The 23,278-nt window shown below is 32.7% G+C and overlaps 1 protein-coding gene across 2 annotated transcripts in view; it reads right to left on the bottom strand.

The window, feature by feature from the left end:
- The window catches only part of Awh (LIM/homeobox protein arrowhead), a 100,254-nt gene that overhangs the window by 13,999 nt on the left and 62,977 nt on the right, over positions 1-23,278 (bottom strand). The window lies entirely within an intron of this gene.

Here is a 23,278-nt window from a genome sequence, read left to right as displayed (position 1 = left end):
GTATTGCAATTTTTGTATAATTCCAGAACATGACACTGACTCAAAAGGATCAAACCATTTGAACTATTGCAGCGTAGTATAATGAGATGTATTTAATAAAAAAAACAGTAGAATTAATAGATAAGCATTATTATACTAGAGACTAAATTAGAACCGATGGGCCGTCCCAAAGAGATTTAAGCTTTTGGAAAGACAAATTGTAAGTTAGTCGGCGACGACTAATAATAATGTAATAAATAATTAAAAAAGGATTATCTTTACCGATTGTAATGATCTGAATCATTTGTTCAAACTAACGCCACATGATCTCTGTAAGAAGCATTTTTTTGGAGTTATATGAAATACGGTATCTATTCGATCACATAAAAGATGTGTAACTTTTTCGACATTAGTTCGTATCGGCAGTGAATAAGATATAGAGAAAATATGGATCCCATATGGAAAGAGGAGATTTGAATTTGAGAAGCAAGCAAAGAAATCTCAATAACACCACCAACTGTCGGAAAAGTATTTATGAAAATAATATAACTGAGACTTCAAGGATCTTACGAAGAAGAAATAAGCCGAGAAGAGCTGGCAAGATTTAGGCTGAATCGCTATTATGTAGATATTTTTTCTCAGTCCACAATCGTTTTTATCATTTTTATTAATTCTTACTCTGAGCAGCTTTTAAAGCTGAATATGTTTTTCTAAAGCTTGTTAAACTTCTTCAGGTACGATGGCTCCAACAGATTTGTATGAGTATGGAATTCTTCATTAAATCCATTTGAAATCTAGTCAAGAATGAGTTGGTATTCGCCAAGGAGCCTCTCCACTCCATTTCCATATAGCATGCAATTATGCAAAAATTATTTAAAAATATATGTCATTCAATATGACGCTACAAACTTCTTGGCTGATATGTTTGTTGATACAAATGGTAAGGTTTTGAGTGTAGATCAGGAGTCTTGAGAATATATAAAGAAAATATTAAACTATTAACAACTGACCCTTGCCATTTTGAATCACAACGGCATTTACTTAAAACAAGTGCAGTAGTATAATCACATGTAACTATATCGTTTGAAAAATAAGTGTAAGATGTTAAGTAGCGATATAGCATCTAAATCATATACTGAAACGCTTAAGTAGGAACCTACTATTGTATTTACTAGACTTTACCTCTTGTGTTGATTCACGGACAAAACTCGTCCAAGCAGCACTCCCGGTAGTGAGATAGTTCAAGTATTTGTACTGAGTAAAACAGGAGAAGAAAATGACATCTATCTTGGAAGTATCAAATAGAACTGGCCTAGCTGCAGGAGAATTTTGGAGGAAATATTACAGTCAAAACTGTAATCTTGAACTGTTTCAAATGTTATACTTAAAACAAATTCTACAGGTTTTCTCTCAATATTGCATTAGTAATTGATACGAGCAGCTTCAACAAATATCTGGATCAAAGAGAACAAAGAGAAGAGCGATCTGAAAAATAAGAGACTGACTGACATTGATAACAAGTTCACTCGAATCCAACCCCAACAGCAGCCTGTTGATTGTGGATTGATGCAGATGAACATGTAATATTGAAATAAACATGTTAAATAAGAATTATTCACCATAAAATTCAAGTATCCAATAGACCAAGTTACAAATAGAATATTAAAAGGCATATGTAGTTTTCGGTAAGTAAAATGCAACCGAATTTATAAATATAGACATTTCAATATAGCTTCATTGGAACAATTGTAACTAATTTAACATTGTACATTGCACTGAACTTAGATCTATATTTTTCACAACACTGAAGTAATTTCAAGATTCATTCAAGAAGTTTCCAGCTCTATTATCTATCATTTGAAGAAATTCGATGTATTTTAACAAGTTCTATCAACGTTACTGAGCACCAATAAGAACATAATTAGTCCAACTGGCGCTGTTAAAATATCATGCGAAAATAAACGAAACAAAGACGGAGTCGTCCCCAGATGAATTTTCAGTTGTTCCCAGAGCTGGGGGATCGTAAAGCGATGCGGTGACAAAAAATGAATATTCATGGACGATAAATCGCCAACTACCAACATGCCTACGCAATCTGGCTTTGTATCTGTTAATGAGCGTCCTAATTCGGCCATTTTTATTCCGCGAGCGCCCATGGTACAGCGCCGTTTACACAGATCTTCAATTTGGTCGCCTCGGAAGGTTCAACGCCGATTCCCGACCCTGGTTATGCACTACGTTCCAAAACTCGTCGACAACGATATTAATTATCCTTTTAATCTGATTGTAGCAGATGATCAACATCGTTGTTCGTTGTTATTATTGCTTTCAAGTACAAATAAGCCATATTTAATTCCACTATTACTAAGGAAATTAAGAGGATCGCAAAGAGACTTCAGTCTCATCCTAATACTGAAGGATTGCACTTCTTGGATAACCATACACTCGAACTACAAATCAAAAGTCTACTTGATACAAAAAAATAAACAGGTGTGTTCATAAATAACATGAAAAATATTAGTGTAGAGACTAAGTAAGGACCTATGGGTTTTCCTATATGTAGTCTATTTAAAGATATTTTACACATACGTCATCTAAATTTGTGACGTCAAATGTCGCAATGTTGCCGCATCAACTCTGAGTTTTAGTTCAGTTTAGCTTTGACTTACAACAAAATTATCATTTAAATAAAATATTTTAACAAAAATGTTATTAAATATAATTTATATTAACATTATGGTACATCTAAAAACTACAGTTAATCATAGAGTTACAACAGTTTATAGGTTAGAGTTATAACTTCTTATCACTATTGTTTTCAAGAATTTTGCATAACGTCTGACAACCGGACGACTTGGACTTGGACAGTTCATTCGTTTACGCGTTCGAACTAATCAGACAGTATTGGGTCTCTTTTTAGCTAGAACAAAATGAGAAGGAAAATACTGTCTGATGCTAAAACCCATTTAAAAATTGCGACATTAAACATCTTGACGACGTATGTATAAAAAAAAACTTTGAAAAGACTATATATACATAGTTTTTAAGTTTTTATAACAATAAATCGTAGGTTAATAGACAACACATCAACTGAAATTGATTTCCTATGAGGGTTTCTTTCGAATTCCTTCGGATTTCTCATTTATTCAGTTTTTAATTAACTGGGATTTTTTTTTAATCATCACTTCTCATCATCATAAAGATTGTATTTCGACATCCTTATACGATTTTGTATGTCCAGGGACTACTCCATAACTCCATTATTTAATCGTTAATATATTAACAAGTGTTATACTAAACAAGATAAACATTAAACAAGTATAAATTTATTAAACTGATTATTTTCGAAATAATCAATAGAAATAGTACGTAATATATAAAAGTTTTTGTCACTTTTAAAATGTAATTATTGAAATATTGGTACAATATATATTAACAATTTTCTCATGTTTCTGCCAACATGGTGTTACTGTATCGAAAGAACGATGTTAGATTGACAGAAGTCGCTAAATTTTGTGAGTACAGTGTATCCTTCACAATTTTTGCCAAGATTGGTTCCGTTCTCATATAAGAAGATTACTTTGTGTCTATTACTCGCTATCGCTAGTTTTTTTCAACAATGCCTCTTTTAAATTATTCAGTTGACTGTAGACATCTGTAGTAATATTTTCATTCGATTTTAGCTGCTCATAATACACTATACCTTGCTGATCCTACTATATCCTTATGGCCATAAATATTTCACTTGGTGTCGATGTGTATGGCACTCTTTGATTGATATATACATTGTATTGTTGACTGTTTTATTATTTTTTTAACGTTTTTCTGCGCTTCTTTCAAGGGTTGTATTAAACCTTATAGACCATTATACTTCACTTCTTCATTCCAGCGAAGAATCCAGGTTCAAAACCAAATCCTGCAGTTGATGAGCAGATAACAAAATCTTATTTATTCTGTCTAAACTTAAAAACGTAGTTGATTTTCCAGCAAATACTTGAAAAGTATGTGAAGTTCAACGAGTTCCTCTTCTATGAGTTCATTGACATTAGCAGCTAAAACTTCATCAAAATCTGTTGAATGAAGATCTTCAAAACCTTCCCTATGTATTTAATACACTAACTTGTAAAATGTTAGTGACTTCTGCTTTTTTTCAGCAATACCGAGATATCGATAACATTTTCCGGCCATAGGTTTTTCCTGCATGCATTTATTAGATGATGGTCTTAAGTCGCTTACTGCATCTTTAATAATGGTTATGCAATGAGCAATATTCAACTGTCTCCAACTTTCTGTAACAGTCAACGAAGGATTTGCTTCCATGCATTGTGAGATGCGACTGAAAGTGCGCCTTAGATAATCGTTGAAATGCTGCTATTATACTTTGATGGAATGGTTGAAGACGCAAAGTTGTACTTGGAGGTAAAAATTATATTTTCATATTGAGGCCGATACAATTTAAGGTCTCCGGATGCCCTGGCGCATAGTCAATAAACAGAAGTTCCCAAAATGACAGTGACTTTGATGCCAAATACCGTTTAACACTGGCCACAAAACAATTAGTGAATAGCGTCATCATAACCCAAGCATTAGGATTTGCTCCCCAAAACACGGGCAGACAGCCCTTATATTCAATTTTCAAGGGATTTAATGATTTATCAGTATTGATTTAACTATAAAATCACCTGAGGCATTACCACAAAACAAGAGAGCCTTAAACCACGGATAAGCGATACCGCGTATAACGAGGGATACTGTATATAATCTATTCATTTTTTTTGTACATACGTCATCAAGATGTTTAATGTATTGCCTTCTGATATTTGTAAATTAATTTTAGAACCAGACAATATTTTCCGTCTCATTTTATTCTAGTAAAAAGAGTCACAATGCTGCCTGATTAGTTCGAACACGTAAACGAATGAGCCTGTCAAAGACGTCCGGTTGTCAGACGTATGCGGAATTCTTGAAAGCAATAGTGATAAGAGGTTTTAACTCTAACCTATAAACTATTGCGGCTGTATAATTAACTGTAGATTTTAGATGCACTATAATGTTAAGATAAATTATATTTGATAATATTTTTGATGAATTTTGTTGTATGTTAAAGTCAAACTGAACTGAAACACAGAGTTGATGCGGCAACAATGTTACGTTTTGATGTTACACATTTAAATGATGTATGTGCAAAATAACTTTCAACAGACTATATAATTGTTACAATAATATGCATGTTCTTCCGATGTATTATAATTATTAACTTATTCATCTATTATTGGTTACGAATTAACTATTAAAGTTCTGCATGGCATATACCACATATAGTTCATAGATGACTCTCTATTATTATGAAAAATGAAATTTTTTGTAAATTTAATCAACAGTAGGTACTCTATTAAATAATTTTTGGGATGGGAAGTCAAGAGGAGGTCAAACTGGTAAATAAATTGGATGTTTGCAATTCGCACTCTAGTTTTAGCAGTGATTTCTTGAGCTGTGGATGAAGGTGCGGATTATAATAATCTGAATTTATTGTTTTATTATTTTAGATATAGCCCTCGAACAAAATTCCTTTTGCATGTCAGAAAATACAGATGTTGACATATTTTTCTCTATGATTTTTAAACATGAACCCGTTTTAGAATCGGAGAGCCGGGTTCATTCTATTTATTCACCATTTGTTTTAATACAGGGCCATAGTAGTAAATACAAGTCTCATTCATAGTGATGAAATGATATACAATATTCTTTATGCTACTCCAATATGTCTTTATTTCATTACTTGTTGTGTCTTTAAAATTCTCAAATTATATTTAATTTTATTCATAAAATTTTGATTAAAACCTTAGGAAGAATGAAATATTATATACTGTAAACATTCCTGTAAACTTAACATAAATATTAATGAATAATATAAAATAAGTGTATAATAAATAAGTAGCTGTAATTAATTTTATTGCGAATTCCCCCATGGATAATAATTAGTTTTACTACTATTATTTCCAATAACTTTTCGCAAGAAACTATCATTTAATTGTTAGTTTCCTAATTAATGAACAACAAATTATTGGCTAATTAGAATTGATGATTATCGTGTTAATTGAAGTATGCTTTCTAGCGATATGGGGAAAATTAATAAACATTAATTATTTAAGGAGAAACATATTATTTTAAAAGACATGAAAAAAGTTAAGATATATATCAAAATGTACGCGATTGCTATATAGAAATATATTAATTATTTTCGTCAACATAGTGTTTCTTGTGACAACTCACACAATTTATCGCTCATTGTTTGTTGAGTTGATAATTAATGGGTTACTGTTATATGTAGTGTTGCGAACAATCCACTGAAATTGACTATCGACTGTTTAGTAATTGACTACTTTTTACTATCGACTGTTTCAGTCGCTATTTTTGGTTCGACTGATTTTATTACTATTTACTATCGACTGTTTCAATCGTTTATTTTTAGTTACTATTTTCTGTTCTACTAGTTCGTTCGACTGATTTTTAACAATGTGGCTGTGTCGTTCTAGGCGCGACCTTGAAAGTAATGCGCCGAATTTATGCTTATATAGATTTATATGTAATATATATGGTTTTATGTTTTTTTTTGTAGTTTGCTTGTGAATAACTATATATTGTAAATTAATATAGTAGCAGTTTGGAACGGTAGTTTTCGAGGGCAAAAAATTAAATTGTAAACGATAAATAGTAAGATACTTTTGACTGGCATAATAGGTAATACTTTGGGCTGGTATAATAGATAATACTTTTTTGATAAACTTTCACGATTTTTGTCCAAGCCTTTTGTTTGTCAAAAATGTTTTTCTAAAATCTTGAAAAAATATCTGTTAAAATTAGGTCCCAAAGATTTCAGAAATTGCATAGATCCAAAAGATTTGAAGATTTTTTTACAGTAGCAGTTGTTAAATTTCTTTTAAAAATATTAACCGTAAAGAGGTGAATAAAGTATATTAAATATTTGTAATAAATACATTTTCTGATAGGAAAACTCTACTTTCATATTTTGTTGGCTATTAAGAAGAGCACCACAGTTTTTATTTGTTGACGAATGGACTATCTTAACAGAATGTGTTCAACTTTTAAAGCCCATTGAAATAATGACCACCGAGTTATCTGGTGAAAAATATCCCACGATGTCTTTAATTATACCAGTGGACTGCAACATCATCAAATCATCAAAATAATGGGGAAAAAACACAAAAATTGTCTATTAGATGTCATCAATAAAAGACTGGCAATTTTAGAACACGATATGCGGGAAATGCACATTTTTAGATTTAAGAAAGCAGGATTTGGTATTGCAAATAATGCTGAGACGATACAAAAAGTTATCATAAAAGAGCTATCGGTATAGGTGAATGAATATATATACATGTCTGTCTCGCTTATACTACCATTGGAAAATAAAAACACCTTTAAATTTAACTGCTCCAAGCAATTATCTCCGTCCTTTCCTATCTCACAATTTATACAGACAAGAATTCCTACATCTTCGTCTGACATCACGAATGGAAAAAAAAACAGTCGGACCGTGCATTTGACTGAAAATAGTAATTACTATTTTTATTCGCTATTTTTAGACTATCGACTGTTTAGACTGTTTTCAGTCGATAGTTCCCAACGCTAGTTATATGCCGTCGATTTATTCGGAGTAATTAGAATGGAATCAATTATTAACCGTCAATTATTTATGTAATATCAAGATTATCGATCACATATCATGAGTATGAAGTATCCTTGAGCAATAGTTGTAGCATGTTTAATAATAAATTCAATATTGCATAAATGTCGAGTAATGGGTCATCCGCCGTATGGTCCTGACTTGGCACCCAGTGCAATTGGTATTTAGATAGGCAGGTTTAATTATGGAAAGTGACAAAAGGACATCGGTATTATTTTGAGCCGATACAAGAATGTTTAATTTATATCGAGGAAAGAAATTGTTTTTTTTAAGTAAATTTTTTTATCAAAATCCTGAAATATAAATAAACGTAACCTATCTACGACTGATTTAACTTATTATTCTTGAGTTTTGCTAACAATACATTTCGATAGTATTTGATTAAATTTTGCAGAACATAGGTCTTGGATTAGTAACATCAACAATAAAAATGAAATAAACGTATCAAACAGTAAGCATTAACTGCTCTCAATACAGATAAAACAAAAAATCAATAATAGATGGAGCCACATAATTATGTTCAGTATATTTTAATATACATTTATAAATTAGAAAGGATTTATGGGATAAGTAAATAATTGAAGAAAATAATAAAATTAGTGAATAGAATTAGTGTTTTTTTCTGCTCCTATTTTTTTACTAACCTATTATATTTAAGATGTTGTTCTTATACTTTTAGACTTGTTCTTATTCACGGCAAATTATTTTGTTGGTAAAAATGTATCATCAAGAGAGGATTGTGAAAATCGACGCTCTCAGTTTTTCGAAAAGAGAGACAAGGGCTTCTAATGTCAAAACGTCATCGAAGAAAACTGTTTAAATTTGACCTAAATCGGATCTTTACCGTTTAAAACATATCGTAGAATCGAACATCTGTTATCAACGTGACCTTCAGGTATTAGTGAGTTTGTATCAGTATCACGCGTATTCTCTTCTATTCGAATTTTGAACCGAGCGAATGTCTCTTACGGGAAACTTTTGGTTATCTAATTTAAACTCAATTGCAGATAAGATATATTGATTGTTTTAAAAGCATATAGTAATGTTGACTTAAGTGAAACCAGTGATCGGAAGTAGTTTAAAGGCTTGTAGAAGAAAAATGTTATCATTGAATATGTAACACACTGTTCTTATAGAAGTAAAAAGGTGACTAAGTCATTTTGCAAGATGACCATTCGATCACTTTTTATAAAATCGTGAAAATCTACATATAATTGTTTGAATAAAATGTTTTCTTCCACCTGTCATATTCACCAAGTGTTCCTTCCAAATATAACCTTCTTTTGTGGATTGCGAATTTATAAAAGTCAAGAAAACTTAATTGTATACTCCGCATTAAACTAAGTTAATGTTTTGGGGCCATTCCTATATCTGTTCTATACTGCTGATTGTCCAACAATAAAAGAAACACTACTTGAAACATTTGTCGACGACACAGTTATCATGGCAAAAGATGTGTCTCTGCCTAAGGCTATAGAAAAAGTACAAATAGCGCTCAACAAGATCTACACATATACTAGAGACTGGAAAATACAGGTTAATAGCTCCAAATCTGTCCATGTAATTTTGCGTTGAGGCGAAATGACAAAAACCCAATTATATCACTAGACGGATGGCCGATTCCACAAGCAGAATCAGCTAAATACCTTGGAATATATTTCGAGGATAGGTTGAACTGGAAACATCATGTTAGACAAAAAGCAGAGCAGATTAGACTCAAAGTCAAGCAACTGTACTGGTTAGCCGGAAGATATTCTCAACTTGACTCAAAATTAAATCAGAGAGATTGGTTTATTAGTCAGTCATAAAGCCAATTTGGACCTATAGGGTGCAAATATGGGGTTGCACTAAGAGATCAAATCAACTAGTAATCCAATGTACCCAAAATAAAGTTCTACCATTTATTATCAATGCTTATTGTTACGTGACCAACAAAGAGCTGCACGATGACCTCGAAATCAAATGGATACACGAAGTGATCCAAGATTTCGCCTTAAAACATGAAATAAGGTTGCTAAATCACAGCAACGTGGAAGCAATACAGCTACTGGATAACACGCAGGAAATCAGAAAATTGAAGCGAACCAGACCACACGAACTTATTTAGTGTATGTATTCTTAACTTTAGCTTAAGTAGATTAGTTTTATTTTAATTTGGGAGTATATTTTGGAGGCAAGTACAACAGAATAGTAGCAATAAATTAATTTGTGAACTAAGATTGTACTAAGCATATCTAATGTAATATTTCATTAATTCAAAAACTAACCACATAGTTTCGGCCCGGGTATGGCCTTTGGGGCTAATTCACAAGATGAGCAAATGGTGGCCGCAGAACTATTGACTGGGACTAATTGCTGGGTTTGTATACTTTCGATAGAAAATGTATTAGTATTTTCAATATTTAAATCTATTTCGGCTGGATTTGCGCAAGGTAGTTTCTTGGGACCATTTGTGTATCTGCTCTACACTGCTGATGTCCCAAAAACTAAAGAAACAGTATTTGGAATATATGCCGGCTACACAATCATTATGGCATAAGATATATATACTGACTAGAGTTATAGAAAAAGTACAACAATACTAGCAGTACCAACAATAACACAAATGGAGACTATTTATATAAAACTTAATCATAACAACTTAAATTAAAGTCGAAATCAGTCCATGCCAATTCTACGTTGCTGTGGAATGACAAAAACTTAATTATAGTTCAATCAGCAAAATAACACTACACCCATCTCGATGGTAGGTTAAATTGGAAACATCAGGTTAAAGAAAAAGTGGTTAGTTGAAAGATTCCCAACTTAACCTAAGGGTAAACAGGTTGGTTTGGGCCAATTGCAATGTCTATTTGGAGTTGCATTAAGTCCTGAAACCAACATTACCAAAACAAAGTTTTTCGATTAATTGCCAGTGCTTATTGCTAGGTATCCAAAGTGGAGCTGCACTATCACCTCGAAATCAAATGGATTTACGAAGTTAAAACTTGTAGTAAGGTTACTAAAATACAGCAATGTGGAAGCAATACTGCACAACACGCAGGAAATTAGAAGATTGAAGCGAACGAAACCATACCAACTCGAATACTTTATAAGTGTATTGATGCAAGTACAACAGAACATTAGTAATATCAAATGTAAAATGTAATAAAGGAGAAACATAATTTCGATATTTTAAAATTGGTAATATTTTCATTACCATATCCATTCATTTCAGAAAATTATGTTATACTTACAGAATAGTAATTAAGTCTAAGGCATCCATTTTATAGGGAAAAAATAATAAAGACAACCTATTTATATTATTGTTTGTATTAACTGTCTTGAAGAATATACGAACGCAGTGGTACTGGTTCCGCCTGAGGCTAGTTTGTCGTCGCTGGCACCGAGGGGCAGCAGGATGGATGTTCGCGTTAATTAGTCGGGTAGGAGTTCATAATTGGCTACTGAAAAATAAAAACGCCCCGTACACGAATCGAGCGACTTGACCAACGGTGACCGATAAATAATCGGTCCGACCGCCGCGCCATCTATGGACAGCTAATGAAGTTATAGGCTGGATGGGCCACAGCCGTGACCAGTTCTAAAACGCCTTATACGGATGGGTTAATTTTGTTTGTCTAAGTTTGATTCTTAATTGCTACTTTACTGGACTTCTCCAGGAGGCAAAACAAATCTGTAGGTCTTGACGCAACACCATCTATTCGTTAACACTATTGTTTAAGTATTTGTAGCGACCTTTCGAATTTTGTGTCTTACAATATCTCACGAGTCCGAGATCTTGATCTTGGATATTATTTGAGGGTACTTTAGACATAGAGAAATACATATTTAACTTTTTTTAACGTGGTTGGCTTTTTATAACGTTTATACATTAAATTATTGTATTTTATTAGTATTTTATTAGTACAAGTCAGTAGTTGAAACGCATCATCGTTTTCGGTTAAAAAGGTATAGGGCGATCTTTAAGAAATGAGTAAAAAACATTAAAAATTCTAAACTGGATGGGTTAAACATAAAACAGATTTATGATCGTTGCCATGTCAAGCATTCTTATGATACATTAAACTTTCCTTTAAGTGCTTATGAACAATTAAGTGATGGTGAAAATAATGCCACGACCCCAGAATATGTATAAATGGAGGTGTATCAAAATCAAAATTATATAGAAGGTAAATTGAAGGAGCCAGTCATATTTCTGTTCATAATTGTTACCATTAATTTCTAAACTGTCTTACTATATTTGTAGTTCCTATTTCCATCGTACCAGGCCCACAATCAGAGTATTCGAGGCAACTATCATCGACATTTGAATAAATTCCAGAAGGTAATGAAAAAGAATGGTAAAGTTCGTCTTCATTCAGCCAGTATCCCCCTTTCTGCTCATTCTTACCGTTAATTACTTGACTCTATAACTTCAGTCCAGATGTTCCTATAAGAACAAACAACGTTTTAAGTTGTACTGTAGTGTACATCTCAAGTTATTTAGTAAAACTTTTGAAAAAAGAAATTAAGTGTGGTTTTTGTTTACATACGATTTGAATAAATCAGTAGACCCACAAATTGAGACTGATTCTATGGAGTCAAGATAATATCTCGTGCCACAGACTCCAACAAAATTGTTTTATTATACTGTTAGTGGTCTTTGAGCTATGTCTTATTCAGCGATTTTGCTACGTCGATAATATAACAAAATGTTTGTCAAATGTTTAAAAAAAAAATTTAAAACCCTTCAATTGTACATTCAATAATGATCTTTCGGATAAAATATTAAAAGTACTAACAAGGTGCGCTTTATAATTTTGATTAAAACAGGTGAACAGAATATTAACAGGGAAAGACTCAAAGTTTGCTTTCAGTATAAGAAAACAAAAAGACAGAACTCTGATAGATCCTATTAAATTGATGGCACTAAACAAATATGAAAAAGGAAAAAGACGAAAGAGATAATTTTGATTTGCAATGCACCAAAGTTTTTTGCTTATGATTTTATATATGTATATAATATTTATATTTTATAGATATATTTATTTTTATATTATATTTATATTTTGTAGATAAATTTACATTATATATTTATATTTATTGTTATAGATTATAGTTATATTTATTTATTTTTAAATATTTTATATGTATTTAATTGAATTTTATTTAATAAATTTATTTCAGATTTTTTTTAAATTTAAATTTCATTGATCAATTAAACATGACGTTAAGGCTGTCACGTGTCAAGCATTACAAATAAGCCAATCAAATTAATGGCCCATTATGGCGCCCTCTGGATAGAAAACTTTGCACCAAAGTCCCCTATTGAGTTCCTTCTCTATTACTCTATGACTTTAGATCATTTACTGACCATCATTGGGTGCAGACGTCCCCCATCGACTGCCCAAGCATCTTACATAGCCCTTCAATAAACGCTCTCATTATTCGGTGTTTTGTTAATTTTTATACTGACAATAAATACGGCCACATCACGTTATCATCGCTGTTTCATCCTACCCTTAGTAGTCGAGCCATAAAACCATGTTTTTACAAACAATACAAGTATTAAAGTTAAAATAAATTTAATTGAACAATCTTAAAACCACAGCAAGCTTTATAGAACAAAATTCGGTTGATTGCGACTTTATAGATGATTAGAAGGGGTTTTGCACGTTCTTTCGTCATTATGGATAAGAGTTGGATCTATTATCATCACTCTAAAGTAAAAGAAAGACTTAAGAAGTGATGCGATATGGTTCTTTGACTCTGAGGCTTCAAAGTTATGCTATTCTCTTAGAAACATTAGTTATTTTGAAATTCCAAAATATTTTTGTTTGTGGAAATCAATGAAACAGGTAAAACAATAATATTAGAGTACTTTTGTAACCTTTTGGAGTAATTGGAGAAATATTCGCGAAAAAAGATTTGGTTTGTAGAAAAAAACATCATTTTCCTACAGGATAATGTAAGCCTTCTGGAAAATAATTATTGATATTATCCATAAATTAGAGCGTCTTACATAATGAATTTTAATACTTAAAAAACACTTGAATATCGATCGGATTTTATTCTGATATTGTTGTCTTATGGCTATGTATGTGAGAGTATAACAATTTTGTAAACATAATTTTTATTTAGCAAAGTAATCACCATTGAGAGAACAATTTCTCGTCAACTTTCTAAAATTAACGAAAATTGTCTAAGATAATGTAAATTTTAGTTTTCAAAAGTCAAGAAACGATTAATCCAAGTTTGGAACTAAACTTTCTTCTTTATCATAAATACAATTCATGTATCTAATGGTACCGGTAATAAGAGTTTTTAACACTATACACTTGATTTTATGAGTATGCGAAAGACGATGTAGAAACACTCAATAATCAATAACAAAAAAGTTTTTATTTTTATTCTTTCTCTTTTCAGCTGTATAAATTGACCTTATAGATAGTTTTGGAACATTTTCTTCTAAACATTATTAACTTTCTTTAGGTATCGAATTTGCTGTTTTTCGATAGTGAATGTAATTATGCGAAAACTGTGTAAAAAAAGGCATGACGTACAGTATGATAAAACTTCTTGACAGGTGTTCACTGATACAGATATTTGGGCTTGAAGAAATCTTTACGATATAGTTTGCATTGTAATCACATGTCCTAAGGACTAATGCAGAAAATCTAAAATTATTGACACTATTCTGTAAGAGTAAGTATCAGGTGCCTAGAATCAATCATACAGATGAAGAAAGTGACATATCCGGTACTTGAACATTGTTACAGGCTAATATATGTAGGTTTGAATTCTTTCAAATGTGATGCTTAAAATTATTCAACTAGAATTCGAGAGATAAGTTCGGCAATGCAGATCACTATGCTTCGAACATATTTGTCGGGTGAAGTATGAGCAAAATTGTCTGATATGTTTGTATAAAAATCGATCTTTTGAATGGAAAACATTTCCGTTGTTCAAAAAAGTAATGCATCAAAATCATAAGAGTGTCGCCGCATCAACAGCTATGGATTGGTTGAGAAGTATGCTGTCCCCGAGCACCGGCTATGGATTGGGATCACAGATAACATTTTTAATACTATGGGAACTCTTTTACTTGTAGTCAAATAAAATGTCCAATATTTGAAACTCCTCCTTGAATGGACTTTTCTTTGTATCTCCCCATCATTTACCCAATTAATATAATTTAATGACTGTGTAACTGTTTGAAACAGCAGTCATTTCAAGTAGTTTAAAATTTTATTATCCAAAGATTCGTATCAACTTCAAGAGAATACCATCACTATAGTTCCAATATTCCCTTGTATAACCCTATTATCGAAGTCTCTTGGATATTTCTAAACGGTTACAGGTTCTTAATTTCAACAACAACAATACAATTCAGCAATTAAATAACGAGCTAAGCTACTTATTCATCGAAAAGAACAAAGGCAAAAATAAATAATAATTTCATGGAGTATAAAATATAGTCCTCACATTACTCCATATTATTATCTGGTAATTGTTTGGGGGTAATCAACGACCAAAATTCCGTTTATATGCCAAATAACTGACGCAATAACACTTTCTTGATATATTCTCTGTTTCGATTCAGGATAATGGTGGCACTCTCAAATTTGTTGTCAAAAGACGAAAGTTGCATCTGGATATTTGTTCCATTGTTATTCGTGAATATATCGAAATTTTGGCATCAAACTTTAAGTTCTCTCAATTCGTTCTCCCAACAAACTAGTGATTTTTTTAAGATCAATCATTTCAATGTATTAAGATCTACGTAATTCGTAATTTCGGACGACTTAACTTATTTCTTTGATCACATATTTTAGAATGTCTACCCTCATTAATAGAATAATAACTTTACGAGAAAAATGTCAAATTCTGATTCATCCGACCATCAAGCATTCTCGCGCTAATAAGATCGTTCAATAGCAAAAGACATTGCGCAAGTTTACCACTAAACCCCAATCCCAACGTTCAAAAAATTAACCTACGAAATCCGACATAGAAATAAAATTCGACCAACCGTTCCATTTTCTGTTCTCAATGATTCCTCGTGCCGTTGCACAACCGTCGTCGTTCTACGCGAAGCCTAAAACCACCGAAACAAGGCCGTTCTTTATTTCTTACCATTAGACGGATTTCTCGCCTTGAGAGACGCGCTCTCCAACGAAAAGATTGATTGTTTCGAACGGTTTCATTGGCATATAGAAAGAAAAAAAGATAAATAAAGATGACGGGTCCTGATAATGCGTCGAGCGCGCGTTTTTGTACGTGTATGAGAAGATGTGTGTGTCTTCGTGATAATCGTGACGTGAAACTTAGCGTCAAACGAAGAAAAAGACGAGCCGGGACCCATTCAATCGGTCGTATTGTTGATAAGGATGTTTCGAAGAGAAATATTAAAACGATAACCTTTCGTTTGTATCGCGTCAAAGTTTTAATCGATATTTAATAGATTATTAGCAATGTTTCGCTCCTTTCAATCTTTGTCCTTTATCATTAAATCCTATGCGATTTCTACATCGAATGTCGTTGAAATAATACATCGGGTAATAAATTCTCGGCCTAACTAATAACGAAAGACATTTCCAAATAAATATCAATGATTTTTTAAATCTCGCAGACTAATAGTGAAAAAGTTTACATGAAAACATTTTATTTTTTCAATATGATAATCAAGTTTGAGGTGGATATTATTACGTAATGAAAAGTATATATCGAAAAAATTTTTTAAGTTTTTAAGTTATTTAAAAGTTGTTCTCATGCACCTTGTCCACGCACAGGAAGTCAGAAGATTGAAGCGAACCAAACCACACGAACTTCTTTAGGGTATACGTGTAGTTAACTTTAGCTTAAGTAGATTAGTCTTATTTTAATTTGGGAAATATATACTGATGTTTCAATCGCGTACTCGCCTTGCTTGTCTATTAATGCAAAAACAACAGAACAGTAGTAATAAATTAATTTGTAAATTAAGATCGTACTAAGCATATCTAATATAAGATGTAATGAATAAAAAATGCACCTTTTCCAACAAAAGGGATTTTTAGAAAAGACATTTCTGTGCTGCATGTTATATGAAATTGGTCCAGAAAACAATTGGTGGTACGAAAAATCAAGAACCCGGGATCAAGAACATTTTACATGAAACTTTAGTTGGCCACAAAAGTTTTCTCCTAGTAACACTACATACAAATCCGAAGCATCAATGAGCATAAAGGAAAACTACGTTTTGGTATCATTTAAAGAAGTTGTTCCTAAGCTTTTGGGCAATATAAGTAAAATTTCCTTGCTTGTGTCTTGCGTATTAAAGTCCATTTCTTGCATAACCATCTTGACTTTTCTGTCGAAAACCTAGGTCATGTGAGTGAAAAGCAAGGGAAATGGTATTGTCAGGATGAGTGATTATTGTTGATTGATTGATTGAAAAAAACAAAATACATCACAGTGGATAAAAATCTACGTAAGACGTTTAGCTAAATAAAGGAAATTAAAATACCAAAAATAATCCCATAATATTCACATTTTAGTAATAGTTATATTTTAATTAAAAACAAATTTTATATATATATATATATATATATATATATATATATATACATTATTTATTTTTGTTTTTTTGACATATATAATCAATGTCATATTGTGAGTGAACAGGTAATGAAAAATTGATATCAGATGCGGTGTCATCCAAAATACGTTAAAATCTAAAATATGTCTATTTAGAATTTATGTGGATTACATCCACTATTAAGTATACGAAGCGTACTTTCAGGCAATTTGAGAGACCATGCCAGAAGGTCAGATCCAGCCTATATATAATTACTAACAATATTACAGCACAGTCGGTCAATTAAAATCCAAACCAATCGAGACTGGTGGTTTCCGTGCATCATCTTAGTTGACCTTTGCATTGCGTGTGCGTCAACTATGTGCGTCTATCCATGTTAATGTAGTTGCGTATAAAGCAATGCACGAAAAGTATGAAATTGGATATTATTTTTGTCAAACTCATCTATTCCAGTTACAAATGGTAAATTTTTCAAAAAAACATTCCATTTTCCGTTAATTTCAGAAAATTATGTTGAACCTTCAGAATAGTAATTAAGTTTAAGGCATGAAGGAACATATTAACAGGTTAATTGAAAAGTCCCCGGCCTACCATAGTAAAACACATTTTTTGCCAAAACTAGTTTTTTTTTTATTCAACATAATTCCCTTCAAGGGTGATACACTGATTATAGCGACCCTCCAACTTTCGATACCATTTTTGTAGTACGATTTGTCCTTTGTTTCAAAATAGGACTCAGTTTCGGCGATCGCCTCTTCATTCGACGAAAATTTCTTCCCAGCGAGCATTCTTTTGAGATCTGAGAACAGAAAATAGTCACTGGGGGCCAGATCTGGCGAATACGGTGGATGAGGAAGCTATTCGAAGCCCAATTCATGGATTTTTACCATAGTTTTCACTGACTTGTGACACGATGCATTGTCTTGGTGAAGCAAGCATTTTTTTTTTAAATGCGGTCGTTTTTCGGCGATTTCGTCCTTCAAATGGTCCAATAACGCTACGTAATAGTCGCTGTTGATGGTCCTTCCTTTCTCAAGGTAGTCAGTGAAAATTATTCCATGCGCATTCCAAAATAGAGACGCCGCCTTGCCAGCCGACTGTTGCGTTTTCCCACACTTTGGAACGGGTTCTTCGTGTGCAGTCCACTCGGATGACTGTCGGTTGGACTTCGGAGTGAAATGATGGAGCCATGTTTCATCCATTGTCACATATCGACGCAAAAACTCAGAGCTTTCTCATACCCAAATGTTCGTGATTCCCATTCAATTTCAATTTACGGTCATTCAAAATCATCTTGTGGACTTTTTAAATGTTTTCTTCAGTAACAACCTCTTTTGGGCGTCCACTGCGTTCAGCGTCTTCTGTGCTCATTTCACCGCGTCTAAACTTGATGGTTGATCCGCGTCTGAGCATACCAATCCTTGATGGTTGATTTTCCTGGGGCAGTGTCCGGAAACTTGGTATCAAGCCAAATTTTTGCAAGCCGTATTTTTCCCTTCAAAAAGCACTATTTTATCAACACGCGAAATTCCTTTTTGTCCATTTTTTCACAATAAGAAAAGTTGCGTCACTTAAAATGTTATAATTCACAAACTAATGATCCGACAGCTGTCAAATTGATACACGCATCTTTTGAGGGTTAGGGCTAACAAAAAATATATGGATTTAATTATAGTAGCGCCATCACATAGTCAGCCCGGGGACTTTTCAATTGACCTGTTACATGCGGAATGTGTGGGTTTTTTCTTTTATTAGTTTGTTACTGTATACACTGGCCTACACTTTGGGTAGCTATAAATTTATTTTTCAATAATTCCCAAGTCATAGGCAAATTAAATATTTAATAAATAATTAAACATTTAATATTAACTATTTAATATATATATATATATATATATATATATATATATATATATATATATATATATATATATATTAATAAAACAAATTTTTTTTTATATATACTATATTTCTTTTTGTTTTTTTTACATCAATGTCATATTGTGAGTGAACAGGTGAAAAATTGATATCAGATGCGGTGCCAGGATCCAAAATACGTTAAAATCTAGAAATATGTCTAGATTCATCTGGATAGATCCAGTGTTAAATATACGAAAGTTACAGGCAGTTTGAGAGACCATGTCAGAAGGTCAGATTCAGCCTACATATAATTACAAACAAAATTACAGCCTAGTCGGTTAATTAAAATCCAAACAAATCGACACTGGTGGTTTCCCCGCATCATCTCAGTTGACCTATGCATTGCGTGTGCGTGGCTATCCATGTTTACGTAGGTGCGGATAAAGCAATGCATGAACATTATGGAATTGGATGTTATTTTTGGTAAACTCACTTATTCCAGTTCAACAAAGTATATTGTTTTGTTTTTGCAAAAAAATGACAAATTTATAGTTTGGCGAGATTACTTATTTAGTATTAATTAGTTTTCAGGTGAAATCAAGGGTCTGGAATCATCATATAAAGGTGTCAACAATTTCCTTCAGATATTATGGATTACCATACAGACAGCTAATATAATTTAGTGGACCATAAATATTCAGTGGTAAACATGACAGTATCTCCAAAGCTTGGCTAAAATTCTATTTAGAAAGATACTCACAGACACAGCTTTCTATCTGTTACTTAACTATGTTACTTATCTCCGATATCAGAAATAGTATATATGAAAACTATTCACCAAGACAGAAAAGCTGCTAACTCAACTTTACTTACTGCATTACTACTCAACAAAAACTTAGAAGACTCCTTAAGAAAGAAAACTGATAAAATTGACAGAGCATGTATATCAGCAGCGATTAAAAACGAAGAAAGTATAAATGCCCAGTTCGGCCTCTCTATTCTATCGATAATAGAGACGAACAGTGGGTTCAACGCCAACAGAGATTTTTCTACGATTTTTGCTAAGTAAAATAATAAGATTATATAAAATAACATTATTTTTATTGCTGAAATTTAAGAAGTATTCGACCTAAGCACATCTAATACTTTTGGAAACTTATGCCGTTTAAATGCGAAAGATCGATCGAGATCTAAAAGGACAATTTCATTTCGAATCGTTTCAACACTGCACTTTCATGACTTGCCAGCCAAAGAAAGAACATCTTTATGGGGTGTGTTATGACTGACTATGAAAGTCCAGAAGAGCCATTCACAGTTTCATCACTTGCCAGGCAAAGAAAGAACATCTTTATGGGGTGTGTTATGACTGACTATGAAAGTCCAGAAGAGCCATTCACAGTTTCATCACTTGCCAGGCAAAGAAAGAACATCTTTATGGGATGTGTTATGACTGACTATGAAAGTCCAGAAGAGCCATTCACAGTTTCATCACTTGCCAGGCAAAGAAAGAATATCTTTATGGGGTGTGTTATGACTGACTATGAAAGTTCAGAAGAGCCATTCACAGTTTCATGACTTGCCAGGCAAAGAAAGAACATCTTTATGGGGTGTGTTATGACTGACTATGAAAGTTCAGAAGAGCCATTCACAGTTTCATGACTTGCCAGGCAAAGAAAGAACATCTTTATGGGGTGTGTTATGACTGACTATGAAAGTCCAGAAGAGCCATTCACAGTTTCATCACTTGCCAGGCAAAGAAAGAACATCTTTATGGGGTGTGTTATGACTGACTATGAAAGTCCAGAAGAGCCATTCACAGTTTCATCACTTGCCAGGCAAAGAAAGAACATCTTTATGGGGTGTGTTATGACTGACTATGAAAGTCCAGAAGAGCCATTCACAGTTTCATCACTTGCCAGGCAAAGAAAGAACATCTTTATGGGGTGTGTTATGACTGACTATGAAAGTCCAGAAGAGCCATTCACAGTTTCATGACTTGCCAGGCCAAGAAAGAACATCTTTATGGGGTGTGTTATGACTGACTATGAAAGTCCAGAAGAGCCATTCACAGTTTCATCACTTGCCAGGCAAAGAAAGAATATCTTTATGGGGTGTGTTATGACTGACTATGAAAGTTCAGAAGAACCATTCACAGTTTCATGACTTGGCAGGCAAAGAAAGAACATCTTTATGGGGTGTGTTATGACTGACTATGAAAGTTCAGAAGAGCCATTCACAGTTTCATGACTTGCCAGGCAAAGAAAGAACATCTTTATGGGGTGTGTTATGACTGACTATGAAAGTCCAGAAGAGCCATTCACAGTTTCATGACTTGCCAGGCAAAGAAAGAACATCTTTATGGGGTGTGTTATGACTGACTATGAAAGGCCAGAAGAGCCATTCACAGTTTCATGACTTGCCAGGCAAAGAAAGAACATCTTTATGGGGTGTGTTATGACTGACTATGAAAGTCCAGAAGAGCCATTCACAGTTTCATCACTTGCCAGGCAAAGAAAGAACATCTTTATGGGGTGTGTTATGACTGACTATGAAAGTCCAGAAGAGCCATTCACAGTTTCATGACTTGCCAGGCAAAGAAAGAACATCTTTATGGGGTGTGTTATGACTGACTATGAAAGTCCAGAAGAGCCATTTACAGTTTCATCACTTGCCAGGCAAAGAAAGAACATCTTTATGGGGTGTGTTATGACTGACTATGAAAGTCCAGAAGAGCCATTCACAGTTTCATGACTTGCCAGGCAAAGAAAGAACATCTTTATGGGGTGTGTTATGACTGACTATGAAAGTCCAGAAGACCCATTCACATAGATATAGAACCGCAATACTCATGACCATATAGTCCCGCTGCGCATATGCTGCAATGAATAACATGTTGATGTTACTATTGCATTGATATGCTGCAGCTAGAACAAAAAGCGCTGTCGCGTTCAGTATATTGACTACACTAGACTGAGCACATTCTAATTACCACCTGTTCGCGCGGCCAAAGCAACATCCTTCTTTTGACACAGCCAAATTATGAGATTGTTGAAATTTCCAGAAAATGGTACCAATTTTTCCCAATAAATACCTTTTTAAAGTGAAAAATTGAGCTGAAAACCTGCAAGAACCCAATACAAGGATAGAATGGGAACACAGCAATAGAGAAGAAAATATCACCCAAAAATACTACAGAATGGTAACATTATCTTCTGATATAGGTACAATATTATTATTATATCATTATTTTTAATGACTAAGGTATTTAGCCGATTATTATCAATTTCTCTCATATGATGTTCGAATGAAGTTCATATATTCAAAGAAGTATTCGCTCACATTGTCCTATTAGTCCAAATTTAAGCCTGTTAAAATCATTATAACCATCTTAAGTTCTTACCTAGAAAATGTTCTTGCATTGAGACATCAGATCAGATATATAGAGTATATAAAATAATAAAATAAATGTAATCAATGGGGATTTTTCACTAGAAATTAATTATTATTAACCGCATGTACTTCTTTTCAACATTTGTCCTCTATCAGTACGTTTTACTCGATTTCGACATCGCGTATCGATGGAATATTTATAACATTTAGTGCCTTGTTTTTGTATTCTCTTCTGTTTTAACTTAAATCCAACGTACTTTTTGGTAAATGTTCGTAAGGATAACTTTGTTTTAAGGACACTTGCAACATCTATAATTTCGAAGGTTGTTGGATTTTATAGCTTTACAAAGCTTTTCACCTTACTGTTTTCACTGTTAATATTTTAATGTAATTATTAGTAATTACTAGTTTTCATAATTAGTTATTAATATTACTTCAATATTCTCTTAATTCAATCATCATATATTTATTTTTAAAATACTGTATGTTTAATATAATAGCTGGCTGATCACTACTGATAATAATGTTGTCAGTGTATACATATAAATTCCATTAAAATATCATTAGCTATATGTGTGAGAAACAAGCTGTCTTCATTCATACTTTCTATATATACAACGGCAAAGTAATAAAAAATGAGGCATTTTTGGTTATTAGTGTATAATAACATAAGAATAATTTAGATATGTTAAAATATGACATATTTCATTACAAATTTCACGAATACAACAATACATCAACATAAAGTATAACTTGTTAAACAATGACAAATTTCTGAC

The sequence above is a fragment of the Rhynchophorus ferrugineus genome, unplaced genomic scaffold (assembly GCF_030347505.1).
Source record: "Rhynchophorus ferrugineus isolate W39M unplaced genomic scaffold, kcgeb_rfMv2 rfM10, whole genome shotgun sequence".
Taxonomy (NCBI): domain Eukaryota; kingdom Metazoa; phylum Arthropoda; class Insecta; order Coleoptera; family Curculionidae; genus Rhynchophorus; species Rhynchophorus ferrugineus.
This window is presented reverse-complemented; position numbering and strand designations above follow the sequence as displayed.